Here is a 20,230-nt window from a genome sequence, read left to right as displayed (position 1 = left end):
AACAAAATTTATACAATTTTTTTTCAGAATTTTTCCCCCCTTTTTTGATGTAAATGAAAGTCTTGTGACTGCATTTTAAGAAAGAAAATTGAAATATAAACCGACATTGAGTATTTTTATCACAAAGATTTTAAGCCATACTATATAACTTAACCAATCTTTTATTATAACATAACACGGTTTGCTGTGGGAATATTTCAATACTAACCTGATATTAATTATTATACCATGCTTGTGTAGTCAATACTACACCCATTTAGCTCTCGTTACTTTTTTCAGAATCATTGAATGCTAGAATCCTTATATTAAACAAAAGACCCCCCGATATATATCAGCAATATAATCAATATGTACGATATAAATATATATTTCTAATTCTGTATATCAATGAAATTTATTGTTAATTTAGCTGGTAATAAGTCATAGGCACTTGGATCAACAGTTTTCTACAATATCATATTGAGACTGTGTCTTTTACAGCAACTGTTATTAAACTTGTTTTTTGACATTTTTTTTTCTTTCATAGACAAACGACAATAAGGCATTTAATATTAAATTATATTCCTTCCTTATGGTTAATATTTCTCATAAAAGTGCAAGAAATTGTTTCAATTTGTATCAAATTGCACGGCAAGATGAAATTGCTGTTTTGATATGTTGAATTGTGCACATTTATGTAAGTTTGCCCAGCACACTTTTGTATAAGGCTATGTATTCCTGGGTGCACTATTTTACCCCCCTAGTGCACCGTTTTTCTGGTGCACTTGCTTAACAAAATATATATAAATAAATTATAAGCTCTGTAATAAGAATATTTCTATATGCAGATTGCTGCAGCAACTGGCTTGTAAATTCATGAGGAGTTAGTTGTTTCAATATGGACTCGCAGGCAAACAAGTGTTCCTTTAACAAATTGTTTTCCTCATTTCAAATTATTATGGAAAGATCAGACTGTCTAATATAAGGCTTTGATTACCACACTGATGGCAGAAACCATATGTATGCATTATATGAAAGCCCACATGTGCAATTATCACAGGTTTTTGTAAGAGATGATTTGTTCCGTTAGGAAAATGGCTACCCTTTATGATTAGTTACACTTTCCAGAACCAATAAATTTTTTCTAATGATTTTGTAATTTGCTGGTAATTTAGTATATGTTATTTTTTCTCCCCAAGAAAAAACGATTCATACATATTGGCTTTGATCCTATCTCGATAGGAAATAATGCTGGACTTTGAATTTGCATATATTCATGTTGTCTGTTGTCCATTCTTGATTCGTTAATAATGGCCAAAATAAGCATGATAAGGTACGTTGAGCCAGTGTTTTAAATTTTTATGGAGGTTCACGTCCTTGTATTTACATATAATGCCAGTTTCTATCGTGAGGAATTTTCGACATGTAAATATTAGGTTTTTTCAGTGTCATATCCTAAAATTGTAAACTTTGCTTTTTTTGCGATATCACTTTTAAGTTTACAAAACAAACTGAAGATTTGTTAATAAATATAGGAAAATTAATGATTATACATGTACCAAATTTTTTTTTAACAAGAACTAATCACTGTGAACACAAACTAAACAAAAAGATGGCTGTTTTGTCAATCCTCCTGGGTGATAAAATCTTCATAATAGGTTAGAATAATTATAGGCATTTCATGTTACTCATGGAGAACAAGCTTCCTTTTTATTTGAAATATCTTTTAGAAGTTTCAGTAGTTAAGTGTTCTAACACAATAAAATAGAGAGAATTATTTCACCCCCTCTGATTGATAGGAAGAATGCCGTTATCTTTGAAACCGTCCACTCCTGATTCATCCAACATTGCCTGACCTGCCAGCAAAACTTAGATTTTCATGGTCCGCTGTGAAATCTTGATTGTTTTTAGGCATCCCACTGGCTTTAATGGCATTCAATTAACCACAGTCAAAGAATAGATAATGGCATATAAATGCAAATAGGTGAATTAGTAAACTTTAGTTTAAGACTTTTTTCTTGAAATTTTATTTCCATGCTTAAGGTTTTATTTAATCGTTACCATGCATAATTTGAATAATTTACCTAGTCTGCTTCGAATTTTGAGTCGCTTTGAATTTAGAGCAATGAAAATAGTCAACATACTGATCTGAAAACTCAGAGATGCTGCCCGCACTGGTGGCAAAGTCAAGTCACCTATGATAAAATTTTAAGCAAAGTGAATGTGGATCTTCCATTATTTATCTCATAATAGCTACAAAGTTAAAACTGAAAGGTCCTTAAAAGTTACATTTTTAATTGCTTGAAAATAGAAATTTGTTTTTCTTGTACAAAATGTATTTGAATTTTTCAGACTTTCCTAATGTCATATGTGATATTTAGACCATTTACAAAAAGACATTTTATACTTTGTTTCTTTATTTTCTACATAAATTTTAAATTTATAAGATTTTCAGTGTGGCTGATCTATATTTTTCAAATTTCAATAAATCCTTAATTTTTTTCAACCTCTAATTTTTCAATAAATCTAAGAGTAAGTTGAGGAATATATATATGTGTAATAACCATAGGGAAATCGAGATATTTTCCGTTTCTACATTAAAATGGGGGTGTTTAAATTTTGTTATTGTCGTAGGCAGATGCTCAGGGATATATTTTTAAAAAACTTTTTATGTACATGTAAGAGGTGGGAGTCTTTCCTTGCTTTTATCAATATCAGGCTCTCTTTTATGTCCAGTAAATCTTATAACTGTAGCAATTGAATAATTGTATAAGAAGTATAAAAGTGCATGAGTAAGCATAGGGTTGAAACAATATGCAGTACTGTTTTCACACTTGTTTTAAAGTGGCCTTTAGCTTTTATTTTCTGTTGGTTAAACAATACAGTGTTGTTTTAAACTAAGTATTTCATTTTGGAAAAGTGCTTCATAACACTGTGAAGTCTTCTTCAAAACAAGGCCCTGAGAGCTATTTTATAACGCATTGGTGAAGTTCGTGTCATAAAATAGAAGATCGGTAAAGGAAAAATAAAATATTGAGAGGGGACCGGTAGATTAGAGGTATCGAGCGGTTTCCTTAGTGTTAAAAGTGTATTTTATTGTCTGCAAATTTATTTTCTACCTTAATTCTTTTGATTTCCCAATTATATTAATCTTTTTGATTTCCCAATTATATAAATCTAAAACAATATATTTAATAAGGCCACTTTAAGGTAGATGATTCAATCGAAGGTATTTTTGAGTATTAGTCACACATGTCCTTTATACTAAGTTAACAATTATCCTGTAGAAAAACATTTTTTTAGAGGGTTAATTGTGATTAAAGAGCATCTGCTACAATTGTCACTTCAAAACTGTTTTGCTCTTTTAATATATTAATTGTGTACTTCACAGGGGAGTAATAATTATTTACACACATAATACTGGGGAGCAGTAATTAATGGTCAGACATGAGCACTTCCTGTTATGTAATACATGCAGCCTGATCTGGTGTCTGTTTTATGGTTAGTTATTATCACACACATGATGGCATTCATTATCTTGCCTATTATCTTATCTTCTCATGTTGTTACAAAAAAAAAACCCTCCCTGCTCATCTATGGCTCATCATAGTAATAACAAAATAACATCTCATTATGGAATTACCAAGAAATTTCAGAAGAGAAAATATGAAAAATATGCTTATTTCATTCTATTGGTTGGGGGTAGGGGGATGAAAGATTTAGAAATGACTGTATTGAAGAAATTATTGTACATTGGTGTATTAAGAGTGTGACTTAGGTATATATTTGAATTAATCATGCTTCTTAAGGAAAGGTGCCGTTTTTCTTAACAGATTCAGAATATTCAGGAGTATATTGAAATGTACTTGATACCATTGTTTATCCCATTAAAGAAATAGATCTAGGTGTTAATTGTTTTCCTTCCCTGATAGGATATGCGCAACCTTTAACGTAAATCCTGCAGTTTTCAAATTGGAGATATCTCTGATATGCTGGATAGATATGTGAAGAAAAATGCAGCTGTTAATACATAATTTAGTTGGAAATAGATGTAAAATGTAGAATATCGCATGCTAAACAACAATATTGTAGGTCTGCGAGGATCAGATCAAAGTTGCCGATCCCGTTTTTATTTTCTTGTACTGGTCTGCTGTCCAGAGGAAAAATCTTTGTACTTAAGAAAGTGGGGTGACAGTTTTAAGGCAGGTGATGGCTTGAAGCTGATAAGGGTTTCTTTTACACTTTATGGGCCAAATATGTTTAATTAAATGCTATTTGAACTGCTATTAAACAATGAAGCTATCAAGATCAAAGGATATTGATAAAGAATGTTGGTTAATTAAAGGTAAAAGGTGTAGTTGTTCATGGGTAATAGATTTCACTTTGTCCACTTACGTATAAATAATTAGCTTTTCAATTAATGTTTTTTCTTACATCTGGATATCCACAAAATGGGTAAGGGACAGATCTGACAAACAAAGTATACGAGGTTCACAAGGATATTTTGGGTTAACCCTTGAACCTGCAGAGAACTGAAAGTGATAAGCCTTTGCGAAAAGTATAGAACCAGGCCAGCCTGCCTACTGTTACAGTCTGACCAGACTCTGTACTGTTGGTATTTCAATTTTTGTAATTTGATAATCATAACCAGGTAATTTCCCTGGACCGCCCCAAATTGTACCAAGACAATGCAGCAGGTAAAGGATTAATTTAAGTAGGCTAGGTTGATATGATAAAACTAAAATGCTGGAAATTAAGGTGTTGTTGTTAAACTTCTGTTCCTGCAGTAATATAAGCACACATATAAAGATTTGGTATTGTTTTATCTATGTACAATGTCTGTATATTTTTGATGGTAAGAATTGTACTCCCTATATAAGAGAAAGTCTTGACGAAGGTTGTCCAGTGTGTGTACATAGACTTCGGGAGCAGCTTTCTATTGTTACAATCAAAAAAGGACAAGTTATTTCTATAAAGAGTCACTTGTTCAATTTCCTATAGTCTCCTTTATGTAATAGAATGTCTGAAGAGACTTGTATAGAACGTGTATGTCTGCATGTCCCTTGTGTTTACTGTAATCAACTAACAACAGTAAGCCTGGCACTCAAGTCATCTGTTAGTGACGGGACCTCATCCTGTCTGAAATTATCTATACACGGTCACCTTGTATAAGTTGAAAGAAGGTACTGGTAGTTACGAAGAATATGGTAGATTTTGTAATATCACAATTGTGATATCAGGGAGATACAACTAGAAAGAGTAATTAAAAGTATAAATGACAAACCATATTAATGATTAACATGAATAGCTGCAAGGTGTCCAGTTAAATTGTAGATTAGATTAATTATAAAGAGAGACAAAGGGATAGGTGGTTAAATTTAAAAGAAAAATAAGTGCATAAAAAAGGTGTGGGTGGTCATACCACAAAATGACAACCTCGTGTACATATAATGTACATCTCCTTGAATACAGCAGCCTCTTGATTATTCTCATATATTTTCCCATTGTTCAGTTTACCTTGTAAACTCATTTTAAATATTTTTAATTGAAGAAATAAATTTTGATGACAATGCGTTCTTAGAACTAAATATATACAGGAAATTTAATCTAAGATCGGAGATTAATGAATAAATATTGTATAACCTTTCAGAAGAAGTTCGGTAGCAGTGATTGTGGCTTTTTTTTTTATATGAATATAGTAATATATGTGTCTGGCTTAATTTAGTGACACAAAGTGTCAATTAGTATGTACAGTATGGTAGAGGGTTTCTATCATTCATGATTGGGGAATGTCTCGTGTTTCTTATCTTAATTACCGTAGAGTAGGCAGGCCATCAGTTCAGTAAACGGTCAGTCCATCAGAGCCAAGGTGCTTTTTAATTGGACAACTTCATCATTAACATGCTCCTGTTTTCTCTTGGTACCAAGCACCTGTTTGTGAAAAATATCTTTGAAATATTATTTCATTTTTTTTACTTTATTATTTTGATGTATTGTTTTAATTTTGATAATGAGACAGAAAGATAAGTATAAGAAAGGGTAGGAGAAATCTAAAATTTTAACCAAAAAAAAAAAATGGCCCTTTTCATTGAAATTTTGATAAAAAAATTTCTTGTTTTGTTATAAATATATTTACAAAATGTATTTATAATAATAATATTATATACAGATATGATGATGATAAAACATGATATAATTGGATGAATGATAATATCGTTTTTTATATGCATCATACAACTCAGTGATTGTTAATGTATCATTATTATGGGCATTGTTCATACTATAGTCAGATCATTCTTAGAGATTAATTTGAAATAACAGTGTCAAATAGTATTGCTCCTTACTTTGCCTTCAGCTTAACTTACCTTAGACATGTTAATTTGAAAGATTTCCAACAAGTAATCTGAAATATGTTTGCTGATATATCAATCTTGACATGATGATTTTTCCATGTCATATAATTACCGCGAGGAATTACTTTTTAGCTCGACTATTCGATAAGAATAAGAAGAGCTATTGCAGTCACCCGAGCGTCGGCGTCGGCGTAACCACTTATGTTAAAGTTTTTGTAATAGTTCAAATATTTTCAAAGTCCATAGACATATGGCTTTGAAACTTTGCACACTTGTTCACCATCATGACCCCAACCTGTAGACAGGAGGAGGTAACTCTATCAAGCATTTTGACAGAATTATGCCCCTTTTTGGACTTAGAATTTACGTTAAAGTTTTTGTAATAGTTCAAATATTTTCAAAGTCCATTGACATATGGCTTTGAAACTTTGCACACTTGTTCACCATCATGACCCCAACCTGTAGACAAGAGGAGGTAACTGTATCAAGCATTTTAACAGAATTATGCCCCTTTTTGGACTTAGAATTTACGTTAAAGTTTTTGTAATAGTTCAAATATTTTCAAAGTCCATTGACATATGGCTTTGAAACTTTGCACACTTGTTCAACATCATGACCCCAACCTGTAAACAGGAGGAGGTAACTCTATCAAGCATTTTGACAGAATTATGCCCCTTTTTTCGACTTAGAATTTACGTTAAAGTTTTTGTAATAGTTCAAATATTTTTAAAGTCCATTGACATATGGCTTTAAAACTTTGCACACTTGTTCACCATCATGATCCCAACCCTGTAAACAGGAGGAGGTAACTGTATCAAGCATTTTTTTTACTATCAAGCACTAAGAATAGTCGAGCGTTGCTGTCCTACCGACAGCTCTTGTTTCCTTATTTAATGAAGACATGGTGTCTATAACTTTATTCTGAACAAGTATCCTATTTATTTCTTAATAGTTAGAAGGGGTCTTGTTTGGTTACATGGTCGAGTGGTGAAGTGGTTGCCCCACTATTGCCCCTCAGCAATGCATTACTGGGCACCTGAGTTCCTTCACCACTTGTTTAAAGTGAAAAGTCGCCATATGTTCTTAACAAAGTGTTGGTGTGGCAAAAAAGCCAACCCCCCCCCCCCCCCCCCCCCCCCCCCCCCCCCCCCCCCCCCCCCCCCCCCCCCCCCAAAAAAAAAAAAACCAAAAAAAAAAACAATACAAACTAAAAGACAAGCAAACAAAACAGAAAACAAAAAAAGGGTTTGGGTTCATTTGAACTTTTTCTTGTGTTATAGTAAATGAGAGGTCAATGTAGTTTTGAACTTTTCAAATGCTTATCAACATTAATGATTACAGGGAGAGAGAAAAAGCACCTCTTATCACACTGTATTGATCATTAAAGAAACCACATAAATAAATGATTCATTTATTTTTTTCTTTGTCTCGGATAAATCTAAATATGGCTTGAATCAGTTGCTAATATGTTTTATTCTATATTCAGAGATAGTCATCAGATTCTGATGTTTATGATCAAACCAATGAATAAGTTGTCCATCGTTGTCTGGGTGTCGTCCACCTTGTTAAACTTTCCATAAAGTAGGTTCAGATATGGTGGAGAAATAAGAATGGATTTTAGAATTAAGAGCATTTTGTGCAACCATTTGTTTCTTTTCTAAAATATTCTGTGTACTTTGGTTATTTAGACATGTTAAGCTCTTTCTTGAGAATTTATTAATAATGCTGGTATGAATTCATTATTCTGAAATTTATGTCTACATATTAAGTTCTTTTAGGGCTTGAGCATTTTGTTGATAAATTTCTTTTCCAGTCTTCACAACACATCTTTCATGAACATTAATTATATATCTTCACATACAGTGGAACCTGTCTAATCCGAACACGTCCGGACCAGAAGAAAAGTTCGGATTAGAAAGGTTTCCGGATTAGAAAGGTTTCCGAATTAGAAGGATCTTTTACATGTTTTTTCATGTTACATGTATTTGCAAAATAGTTTAGGGAAAGAAAACGGGAATGCATTTGAAATTGCAATTTAGATATTTTATTTTTGCAGTCTCTTATCGTTCATTCTAATACATGTGAAAACAAAAACAAAGAAATGAAAATAAATAAATAAGCAAAAAAATATTATGTCCTCAAGGGTAAGTTCACCTACGATGTAAAACAGGAGACGGAGACATAATTAAATATTCGTACCAGCATTTGTCAATTGTTGTTTACTCTTATCCGATTCAGCGACTATCCAAATTCACTGACATTTTTGTTAATTTTCATTGCTTAATTACGTATCATTGAATCAATTACAAAGGATTAAAATATATTTTTATTGCATTATATCCAAATATTTATTGAGTGACGAAAACAATCAATTAAGCAATATAGAGAGAAGCCTAATTGTTAATTTTCAATATTCGTGATCATACGTTATTTCACCCAGTTAAGCTCTTGAGAATTATAAATCTGTATAATTGTTTGTGAATTATGTCTCTATTATCTTTAGCTGACATTTTGTGCGATAATTCTGTTATCTTAATAATTTTCTGAACATTTTGGAAATTCCCTGTTCGTCCGAGATTTAAATTATGTGTAAAAAAAACAAAATTCAAATTATGTATCTTTCCGAATAATAACATTTCTCGAAAGTTTACTTAAAATGCTTGAAAATCGGTCACATTTCTCGATAACAGATAAGCATATATTAGAGGTTGGATTAGAATCACGTGCTTCCCTGAAGATATATATTTTTCAAATTGCCAGTAGTAGTAAAAATTTCAAACAAAGTCTTCATATGTTTTCAATATAACTGATTGGAAATATCTTCCCCCAACAAATTGGGAAGTGAAATCTTGATTGACTTTTGACTTCAGATTTTGCTTATCAATTTACATGTTAAATGGCTGATCAGCTTAGTCTAATTATCTTAAGGGGCTTGATCTGACAGGCTTAATTATATGATAAATACCGAAAACTGTAGGGGTCCCGAAGATTATGGGGGCTAGCTTCCATCAGAGAGCATTAATCTAATTTTCCTCTAAATAAATATCAGAAGTCATGGCAAAGGGGTCAGCCAAGGTCCTTAAACAGATACTCTACCTCGCTTATTTTTATTACAAGAAAAATTAAATAGATAAAAATGGAATAGGTAAAGCATTATGTTCACCTTCTGTGGCAAACATATTAGTCTGGGAAGTTCTTTTTTTTTTAAGTTATGAGGATTATGTATTTTGTTATTACAAAAATATGGTAAACTTTTACCAAGTAGGAACCAAATGTTACCAGTGTAGAACCAGGCCAGCCTGAATATCCATGTAGACTGACCAGGCTCACTATCATTGTCTTGCCAACTTCAAATTTTCATCTTGCCATAATAATCCCACAGCAGATACTGACAAGATGAACAGTTCAATTCACATATTTGGCAGGTTACGGATCAACACCTGTAAAAGTCTTCATGGCTGCACCTCTCTCTTTCTCTTTTCCTGTTCTGGTGTAAGTTGGGTTTTTTAATCATTAGAAAGGAAATGCTTGTTTTCACAATCAAGCATCTTATGCACACTGATGTAATCAGGATGCATGTGCTGCATTCAAAAACAGCTGACTGTTGAAAGGATGGATCAGCCTTGTTCATTGTTTGTCCTAATTCAATAATATTCTTTGCTGGGAAAACAAGATTTTTTTTATAGATATCCCCCTTTTCATTTATTTCACATTTCAGAAAGATTTAAAATGTAATTTTCAATTGGAATTCAAGAGAATTTACAAAAGATTAAAGGTGAAGGCACAAATTGAAAGCAATTGCTTTAAACCCTTAGTGTCAGGTTACCTCCAAAATACTTCCAGGCTCTATGAATAGACAAGGTTGTTCTTTTAGGTGTAACTGAAATATGTTAAACATTAGTTTATCTGTAATATTATGCTGTATCAATATTTGAAATGTTTCAATGTGTCTGATAAGCAAACTCATCTGTTTTATTGTGAATATAGATATCTTTTCTCAAGTTATATTTCTGACAAATGACTTTTTCCCCCACTTATTGCATTATATGTTTATGAAAGGTGTTTCAAGCAGAAAACCAGACTGGTAGGTTTTCATTACATTGTTCGGTCAGATGAATAGTCAATCTGTACTGACCAAATACGGACATTACTGTTTCGTGTGCTAATAGTCTATGAAGCGTGTGGATCAATTTTCCCAAATCTGTACAAATTTGATTTGTTCCGCGTGTACCATCCACTTGTCGCTAAAAAATCTCGGCTGACAAGGAAATGATTTGCCTCCTGTGTCCGCAATTGTGAGAAGAGAGAGCGTAATGTCCAGTTTTATTAAATTATATTGCCAGTAATAACTAGTGTCACCGTTATTATGTTCATTCATTTATTACAGTTTATCTTGTCAGAGAAGTATTATTGTATATAACCGATTTCACTGTGAATGTTTCATTTAACTCACTGTCTGCGTCTAGATACATCTCTAGTTAAATTACGTCTAAGGTCCTAAAATTCTAGTTCTGTCCTAATTTCCTTTTCTTAATTGATAGTCTGGCATGTAATGAAGCTTGACTGCAAAAAAAAAAAAATGTCCAGACTCAGATATCTTCCCTTTGGTTACCTTTATTCTATAAATTGGCTCTCTTTATTCCATTAATGAGAATATGAAAGAAATTGTTCTGAAATATTTCATCTTATCGAAAATCCGAATTCAGTCTAATTGTTTCTCGTGAAAATTCAAGGAATAGGTGAGAATCAGCTGTCTAGGGCTTGATAGTTAAATTGAAAAACGTCATTTTGCATGAGTTCATCTTTCAGCTATTCTAGAATATTGAGTCTGAAGTTAAGCTAGAAAGTTTCTTGTGAATCATCACTTTAGTTTGTCTTGTTACATTTCAAAATTGATTAGAAACCATCTTAAAATAAATTTCCTTAATTGGCGTATAATTGTATTAGCCTAACGTTATGGCGGGATTGATTGCCTTGCAGAACATTTGGGAAAGAATTTCCAACAATGTTAAAGTTAGTAGTACTTTTATTTTTATTTCTATGCAAAGCCGGAATCGTTGATTTCTTGCATTGTGGGATTGATTGAAGTTGGTACGATAGTGACATTAAGTGATAGTTGGCTGAAGAAGCTTTGTGTTTAAATTGAAATATGCGTCTTTTTAAAAATAGTTTAAAACTAACTTTAAAATCCTTTTTAAGTTTGTTTCAGCTTGAAAAAGATTTTAATTATTTTAATTGCCCTTAAACAGTTACCAAAATGAGCATTCACATCCCTTTCCAGATATCATTTTATTACTGATTTTTTTCTCGTGTTTAAAGATTTTTTTTTCATTTATATTTTTTGCGATAAGTCCATTGTCTAGAAACTTTGGTGAAAATTGTTGATTTGTTTGATCAGTGTTCACTAGATGCTTGCTCAGTTTTCCCATCCAAACAGGAAGTGAATACAGCTGTTGTCAGTATCTCATAGAAGCTTGATATTTAGAAATCAATCATTTGACTGACAGGGACAAATGTATTCAACCTCCTGAATCACACTGTCAGCCCTTTGAACTGAATGTTTCAGACTTATTAAATCAGTTATAATTTCAGGCAGAATGATATCAATGCAGTAATTGACAGCCAATTTATTTGATCAAAGAATATGGATGTTTATTACCAATGGAAGGGGGCAGACATTGTTGATATCAAGTTTGTACAAAAAGGATGCACTTCTTTATATCAGTTTTGATATTTTCAATAATGAGTGTCTAGTTAACTGAAATACCCTTCTTTAATTGACATAATTAAATGATACTTTATTCATCATTATTTTGTTAGATAATTTTTGCACTGTAAAGACATGACGGAAGTTGGAATGCATTTTATTTTCGACAAAATTGTAGGCCAGATATCTCAAAGCAAGACATTTATATCATGGAATCGTTTTATTTGAAGAGATTTATGTTAGTTTATTGCATTTTCTTGTAAGATTCATCTAGTTCAAGAAGTGCTTTCAGTATGATTCGTGCTGAAAAGGTCATGATTTATTGAAAAATGACCAAACCTTAACTCATTCAAGCATAAAAAGATAAATGACTATACCTGTAGTATAATTCTCTATGGCAAATCAAGTGAAAATAACATGGAAATATTTCTCTTCCTATAAAGTTAGTTAGTTCATTTAGATTGACTGAAATTTGTTCGGCATTAAAAAAAAAATACCGTAATAAAATCAGCTATTGCAAAAGGTATTAGGTCTGGGGATTAAAAACAAATCATGAAAATTGCATTTTAAGTCCTAGCCGACAATGTTTTTTTCTCTGAGTAATTGAAAAAGACTAATCTCATGTGGAACCCTATGGATTCCATTAGTTTGTATGAAAGTGATTTGAGAAGCTGTTCTTAGGGTATCAGTGAATGAATACTCTGTGATGTTTGTAGAAAAGCATTGAATAATCATTTATTTAATCAATATGATATTCGCGATCTATTCATTAAATGCAGTGGTTGCTCATGTTTTATAGTTTTCATTTTTTTTTATTCATTTTTCATATTGATATAAAACCTGGTTTAACCTGATCTTCCCTTTTTACTGAGGATTTGTTCCCAGCTATTCATTGTTCTTTGCTATTCTGTGCTGTTTTCTTTTTTCAGGCAAATATGCACCATGGCAAATACAATGATAAATGCCTTTTATACCATACCTTATGGATTGTGGTTGAAATTTCAAATTCCATTCAATGGACTGTTTTTTGAATAAGGACTTCTGTTTGTCTTTAATAGGACTTCTAACTGTTTGCCTTTAATTAGGACTTGTAACTGTTTTCTGTGAATCAGGACTTCAAACTGTTTACTTTAAATCAGATATTCTTACTGTTTACTTTTAATCAGGACTTCTTATTGTTTGCTTTGTTTGCTTTCGAAAAAGGGACTTCTTACTGTTTGCTTTTGTAAAAGAAAGACTTCCTACTGTTTGCTTTCAATAGGGACATCTTGCCTTATTTTAAATAATGGCCTTAATTTTAGAATTGTGCTGACCTAAATATTAGAATTTAGAAGCAAACAAAAATAGCCTGGCAATTAAGACTTAAACATGCGTCCTGCCAGTCTGTTGGTGCATGGCATTGGTCTATCAAAAAAACGATTGTGATGATAGGTGCTGAGCTTAAATACCTGTCAATTTCTTAGACCTTAGAATTAAATCAATTAGTTTTTCCATGGCATTGGTCTATTTAAAAAATGATTGCGATGATTTCTTTTTATGTCATAGGATAAGGGTTTCTTGCAACATGCCAGTTAGAATGAGCAACAATAATAATTATGGTCATTCCTACTGGGGAGATTAAAGCACCTGCTTACAATTACCAACACTTTATAGAAATTCCTTTTATTTTCCCTATTTTTCCTTTTGATATAAAATTGACGAGAGGATAAGCAGGGGTTCTGGAGTTCTAAAAGAAAATTGAGCAGAGCTTGTCTGGATTCTGTCATAAATTTCATGCTACATTAAATTTTGAATGTTTTCTACTTGTAGAGATAGAGGTATTAAAGAATTCTTCTCAATTTACTCATCTTTTATATGAAAATAGCACTTTGTGTGGCTCCAATGAAAATGACTCCCTGGCTCTCCTTTTTTTTTTTTTTCTCTCTCTCTTTTTTCATATGGCAAGAGAATGGTACTTAGTAGCACCTTTTATTCAGAGGCTTTCAGAGTGTGATTTTTATGGTGTGTAAATAACATGGTTATTTGAGCGTTCAGTAAGCAAAAAGTATCACTCCTCGGCAGATTCTCCCCATAGCAAGTAGACATAAAGAATGCTGTAATTATTTACGCAATGTAATTTTCTGCCATTCTTTATGACTGGTATACAGTACAGGATACCTTACTCTTAATTCTTTTCACCCAGAAATATTGATTTGGAAGGTCTTTAAAAGTCATGATGTTTGCTAAAAGAACAAAATATTTTACAATTAAGATTTGTTGATGTTTGGTACAGCACTGAAGTAATTGAGATTTTATATTCATTGTTTTTGCGAAATATGGTTAATGCCGATGTGTGGATATTACGAGACAAGTTAACAGTCTTTGATTTCACAGCAGCCGAACACACCGATGCTGTCACGAAGATAATTACCAATTCTCGGTTTTTTGTATAATTGTTACTTGTTTCCGGGTTTCGCTTTTGAAGAATATTGTTGGCATAATTATTTTAATTACAAATCCATACAGCTAGTTGCAAACAGTATTACAGCAATTACATCTGTCTCAAAGAGTTATGCTGAAAAAAAATATTTTGCATGTTTGCGGAATATCAGTTGTAATTTTAATGACTAATACCTCAAGAAATTAAGAAAAGGTCAAAGTTTCTGACTCACGATAGTTTTTTTTAAAGAAAAAGAAAAGAAAAAAAGCCTGTAAATTCAAGGTGTTTTCCATGAAATAAGATGGTGTTCAAGGGGGAAAAAATGATTAAGTATATTTTTTGAAAAGAAGATATTTTCCATACCACCATTTTCTCACACTGAATCTGCCACATTTGAATATGTATGATAAATAGTGGTGAAAACTATATTTATGAGGTGTTTTTAATGTTTCCTATCAGGTGGGTACAAACACTTATTTACTTGAAGTGCGCAGACGTTTATGCAAAATACATTTGACAGTTAAATGGAGTTCCGCAAGAACTTTGGGTCATTTAAGAAAGGTTTTATGAATCAAATTAAAACTGTAAGATGATTTTGGCAGGGAACTAAATGGATCGACAGTGACAGACCATCAAATGAAATGCTCGACACCTCACTCAGTGAATTAATGGATGCAAGATTTGATACATTAATATAACCATAACCATGTAGACTGTAATTAAATGCCAGAAAATATTTTTTTAACTATTTTCTTTAAAATATTTAAAAATTCATTTTATATGATATTATGGTTGTTTCACATTTTATAAATATTTTTTACATGGAATTAAATATTTAAATCAAAACTTATTAATTTTGTATTTTTTTTTACTGTTTTATGATGATATTCTGGCAGCAACAGTTTCTACTCAGGCAACCAGTGCAGACATAAATCAGTCGGCACATCTGTGCCATCCAATCATGCCTGCACTGTTCCGATATTCATACAGTAAATATTTGGAAATTTTCGTTTATAATAATGAATGGTTTTGTCAAGGTTGAGTAAATGGTTCTATTAAAGATTTCTGCAGGTGGAGAATGAACCAGCTGTGTTACAACCAGCTGCATGCATTTGTATGAAATTACTCTTACCCCCAGAGCGAACATTCTTCCAATTTCACTTCCAATTTCACTAGTCATCATTTTCTATATTTGAATACACTGTATATTTATAGATGTCTATATATACAAGTAGAACTCGGGTACTATGGTAACAAAAAGTTGTAGTTATATATTTTTTATTATTTGTATGAGTATCAGGTGTATATGTTTTGCCAGGGAGTATATAAAATCTATAATACACATTTGTCACATAAAAATCTGATACAAAAAAAACTTTCATGGTTTTGCCTCCACACAAAAAATATATAACCATAGTTTACATGAACTTGTGATATCTACAGTAATTATTATTTGTTCTAGTCATTGGAGCAGATTTGTTTGTTACTGTTTCCTTACAAGAAATCTTAATTCTGTATATAGAGTATTGCCTATGACGATACCATAATTTGGAGAGCATAATGGTATTGTTTGTTACCTGTAGAAAATGTAGAAATGCATTATTTGCATTATTATGATTAAATAGAGGATATTTGTTTGTTTGTGTGTAAGATGAAATTTTATTTCATCGAGTGGGCTTTAAAGCAGTATTCTCACGAGTGGCGTAGCCACGAGTGAGAATACTGTTTTTAAAGTTCACGAGATGAAATAAAATTACATCTTACACAACAAACAAACAAATTTTCTTTTTATTTTATGCTAAAAAACAAGTTTAAACGAAATTTCCATAATATTAACATAAATATTAAAATCTGTTTCCCCATTGAGAGCCCCATTTCGTGAGAATTTCTCATTAAAAACAAGAAGTCTTGAGCTGAAAAATAAGTCCGACAATCAACATTAAATGACAGTGATATTATTTATTTTGTTTAAAAAATATGAATGATCGCTTGTTTTAATAATAAAAACAAACAATTCGTGTAGGAGAAAATTCCAACCATCCATCCATATTTCTGTTACCTACTGCGAATATATATTAGACCTGGCTTTGTTAAATGTAAGCGGCAGCCATTTTTTAAAGTTGTGTATTTCACGGGAGGAAAATAATTTGTGTTTGATTCAGAGGGATATCATTTGGAATTGTTAGTCATACACCTTTTTAAAAGAAAGAAAACATATTTGAGGATTGAAACAGACAAAAATTAAGTGTTGACAGATGTGAAAACATGAAAAAAGCAGCTATGAAAATGGAAGACTTGGAACTTGCTCGGAACGCTGGGTTGGTTTACTTGTTCTACGAGCTGTAGCTGTCATTGCTTTTCAATTTTTCATAAAGCATACGGCAGTTATTACTCGTAGGATACTTTAATATGCCCAAATGTCATCAAGAGCAGTTTGCATGTGGAAGGAATGTATTTTTCAGACTGTAAAAATGAAACAAAAAATTTAGAGACGAAATTTGGTGATTGGAATTTGAATGAACAGAAGTAAATTTTCTTCTTTTTATTACTTTTGACGTTTAAGGTATTTATCAATTTCAGCTTTCCTTTTTCTTTAAACAGCCTGACATTGTCAGAATTGTCAGCAAAAATAAAATTGAGGTACCACATGGGGAAAATCTTAAAAAAGTAGTTTCGTCATTGAAAAAAGTGAAATTATATTTTGATAATTTTCACTGTGAAATTACCAAATATAATTTTCACGGATAAATCAGTAATCCACTGAAAAGCATAAAATAAAGAAAAAATATTCAGTTTCACCTGGATAATAATCAAGTCTTGTACAAGAGCTGATATCGAACTTGAAGGAAATGCTGATGATATACATCATAGTAACTAATTATCTGTAAAAAATCCTGATTAACTCAAAGGGGGAGTAAATAACAGAATGACAAGTGCTATGAATGTAATTGTAAAACCATATGGCCACAGTCTTATACTCTGTAGGCTCTCATATGAAAGCCATGGATCTGCACAATAATTCAGGTACGAAAAACATGCCAAAAATATTTACAGTTAAAGTGACAACCATACAGTTCTAAATCACAGAAACTGATAATGTTGGAAGCAGCCGCAGTTGGAATACCCCAAATTTATGACCAGTTGGAGAAGTAAAAAATAACGATTGTAGAAGTATAGCAAAAAACTTGATGTAATATTTTTAGAAATGAACCTTCATAACAGAGAAGATTATCTTGAAGAGTTAACTGCGATAAAGAGTTATAAAACTTCACTTTCTCAAAGATTCTTTGCCATTTTTATTTTGTTTTGCATTCCAGAGAAAACACTCTTCAATTGAGCGAAGAATTTTTTTTTTGTCTACTTGCTTGATATTTGAACATCAGTTGGTAGATAAGTTTACGAAAAGCTTCTTTCATGATAATTGGAGAGAAATATTTGAAAACAAAAATACATGTGTTAATACTAAAGGTTTTCTGGCAGGTTATTTTACACCATAGTTTGTCAAAAATGTCAAACAATTCTTGTGGATAATCTGAAATTAAAGCCAAGGTATATAATCACAGACAAATTCTAGAAATTAAGTCTTTCATATAGGGTGTAATTTCAGTTGAAATCTCTCCTTGAGCAAAGTTAGAACAATTTTGTGAAACTTGATGTCAGAATGTGTTTTTATAAGAAAACAACAAGTTTTCATATTTAATTCTGTATCAGATTTGCAATTTCTGCACTGCTCAGAAATACATTTTTTTTTTACAATTAAGGGGAAAAAAGACTTTGCCTTTCATAAAGATTTTGAAAATATCATACAAAAAAATAAATTATATAAAAAAAAATTTGGACTGGTATAGATTTTTGCATTTTTCCTGAAAAAGCATACTGACAGTACAGACTGTGTGCATATAGTTGCCACTTTAATCTGGTGTTTGTTTTATTTACTTTGTTTGGTAATGTTACTGGAGAGGGCTATTTGCTTTTGTTATCTGTGGAGTATCCATTAGATGTCAGCTTCAAGTGTATGTCCTTGACAACATGAGGAGAATACTAATGGACACATGATCACAAAAAACATCTTCCATACCTTGTCTCTTATCTAAAATGGGCAACCATACCTTTTGTTAAGTGTATATTTGAAAAAAAATGTCAGAATCTTTAAAGCATATGTACAGCTGACTTAATGGGAGTGTGCTTGCTATTTACGCTTATAGTCTAGTAGCAATGTTCCAGTACTTCAGTGCTTACCAGTTTATAGTATTCTATGGGGAAAAAGAAGAGAAAAATGTGCAGTTTTGTTTTACTGTACTGTGGTATTCAATAGTAATTCTTGGCTTAAACCCTTTCCTTAACTTAGTGGAACGAAAGCCATAATGCCACCATAGAGCCGCCATTGTAGACAAAGGCCAGTCTACTCATCCATGCAGAAGTGGCCAAGACTTATACTGTTGGCTATAAAATGTTGAATTGTATCTTCATGTCCCCAAAATTGTTAATGGACATTTATGACAGTCCCAAAAATATGGAAGCTAGGCTAGGCAAGCCTATTTTAGAAATTCAGTAGACTGTGGATCACTAATTTTGACCCCATTTCATTTTCTTTCTATTTCTGCTGTCAGTTTCTGAAGCAAGTTTGTATGCTCATGCTACTCTTTCCTTTTTCCTTTTTTTTTCTTAGATATTTTGTTAATATAAATTTGGTTAAGTTTATGGCTATAAATATGGAGGCATCTGTTACAGGTTTTATACTGAGTATGTTATGATCTCTCTCCAGCAATAAACAGTGCAGGAAGCCCTATCATTGGCAATTCACATTTACTTCACTCACTCTGTATTTAGATTGTCAAATTTATGAAATTCTTCTTATTTATTTTAATAGAAAGCATTGCGTTGTCACTTTCTATATAAACAGTAAGATAGATGGGCCTCGGAAGAATTTTCTTGTCCTGCACTCAGCAATTATTTAACAATGTTAGGAGAGACTTAGACACATTTTCTACAGACTTGTTCACTAGTTGATAAAGGCAATAAAATCTCTAAAGGCATGGTTGTCAGTGAATTTAATAAAGGAAGACTCCCAGCATCTGCAATATTTCTGATGTAATTGTTGAAAATTAGGTTTTCTTCGCCTGGTTTTCTTTTGAGGATTTTTGTGTTGTTGTTTTTTTTTACCATGGCCTGACGACAGTTGAAAAAGCAAGTTGCAGAAATTGGCTTATCAGAGATAGTAGTCTGCAGCAGGCCTATTCTTGTCATGTTTAATTCACCGTTACATCATTACTGTTCAAGTGTCCCAGGTGACCTCAGGTAATTGATGCTTGATTACTTAGTAAAACAATCCTGAGAAAAGGGGAGAACTTAGATAACCCTATGATAACAGGAGATAATACAAATACTTTTTAATAGAACAGCCCAAAAAACAAATCCTTTGTTATTAAAAATAACAGTTCACACACACCCCAAATTTTTTTATAAATTTATTTATCACTATTCTCCTTGCGATAAAGTGTTTTTCCCCCTTTTGAACTCTCTTTTTTTTCCCCTCCTTATCAGTTCTTTATATGAATGCAGGCAAAATATATAAAAAAGATATTTAAACCAATCAGCTGCTGGCAGTAAGAGATGCTATCCATGGGACTGAACCTTGTGCAAATCAAAATCAGCCGGCACATCCCTACAGTCTGATCATGATCTAGCTACAGTGTTAACTATTCTGTCAATTTTGAAATTTTTCCTTAAAAAGGATTAATGGTTTTGACCAGCTCAAAGCGTGGACAAGTC

General features: G+C 32.0%; 1 protein-coding gene across 15 annotated transcripts in view; it reads left to right on the top strand.

The window, feature by feature from the left end:
* Nucleotides 1–20,230, top strand: part of LOC132713504 (receptor-type tyrosine-protein phosphatase delta-like) — a 208,087-nt gene that overhangs the window by 127,833 nt on the left and 60,024 nt on the right. The window lies entirely within an intron of this gene.

The sequence above is a fragment of the Ruditapes philippinarum genome, unplaced genomic scaffold, assembly GCF_026571515.1.
Source record: "Ruditapes philippinarum isolate M1 unplaced genomic scaffold, ASM2657151v2 ctg1281_1_1_1_1, whole genome shotgun sequence".
Lineage (NCBI taxonomy): Eukaryota > Metazoa > Mollusca > Bivalvia > Venerida > Veneridae > Ruditapes > Ruditapes philippinarum.
This window is presented reverse-complemented; position numbering and strand designations above follow the sequence as displayed.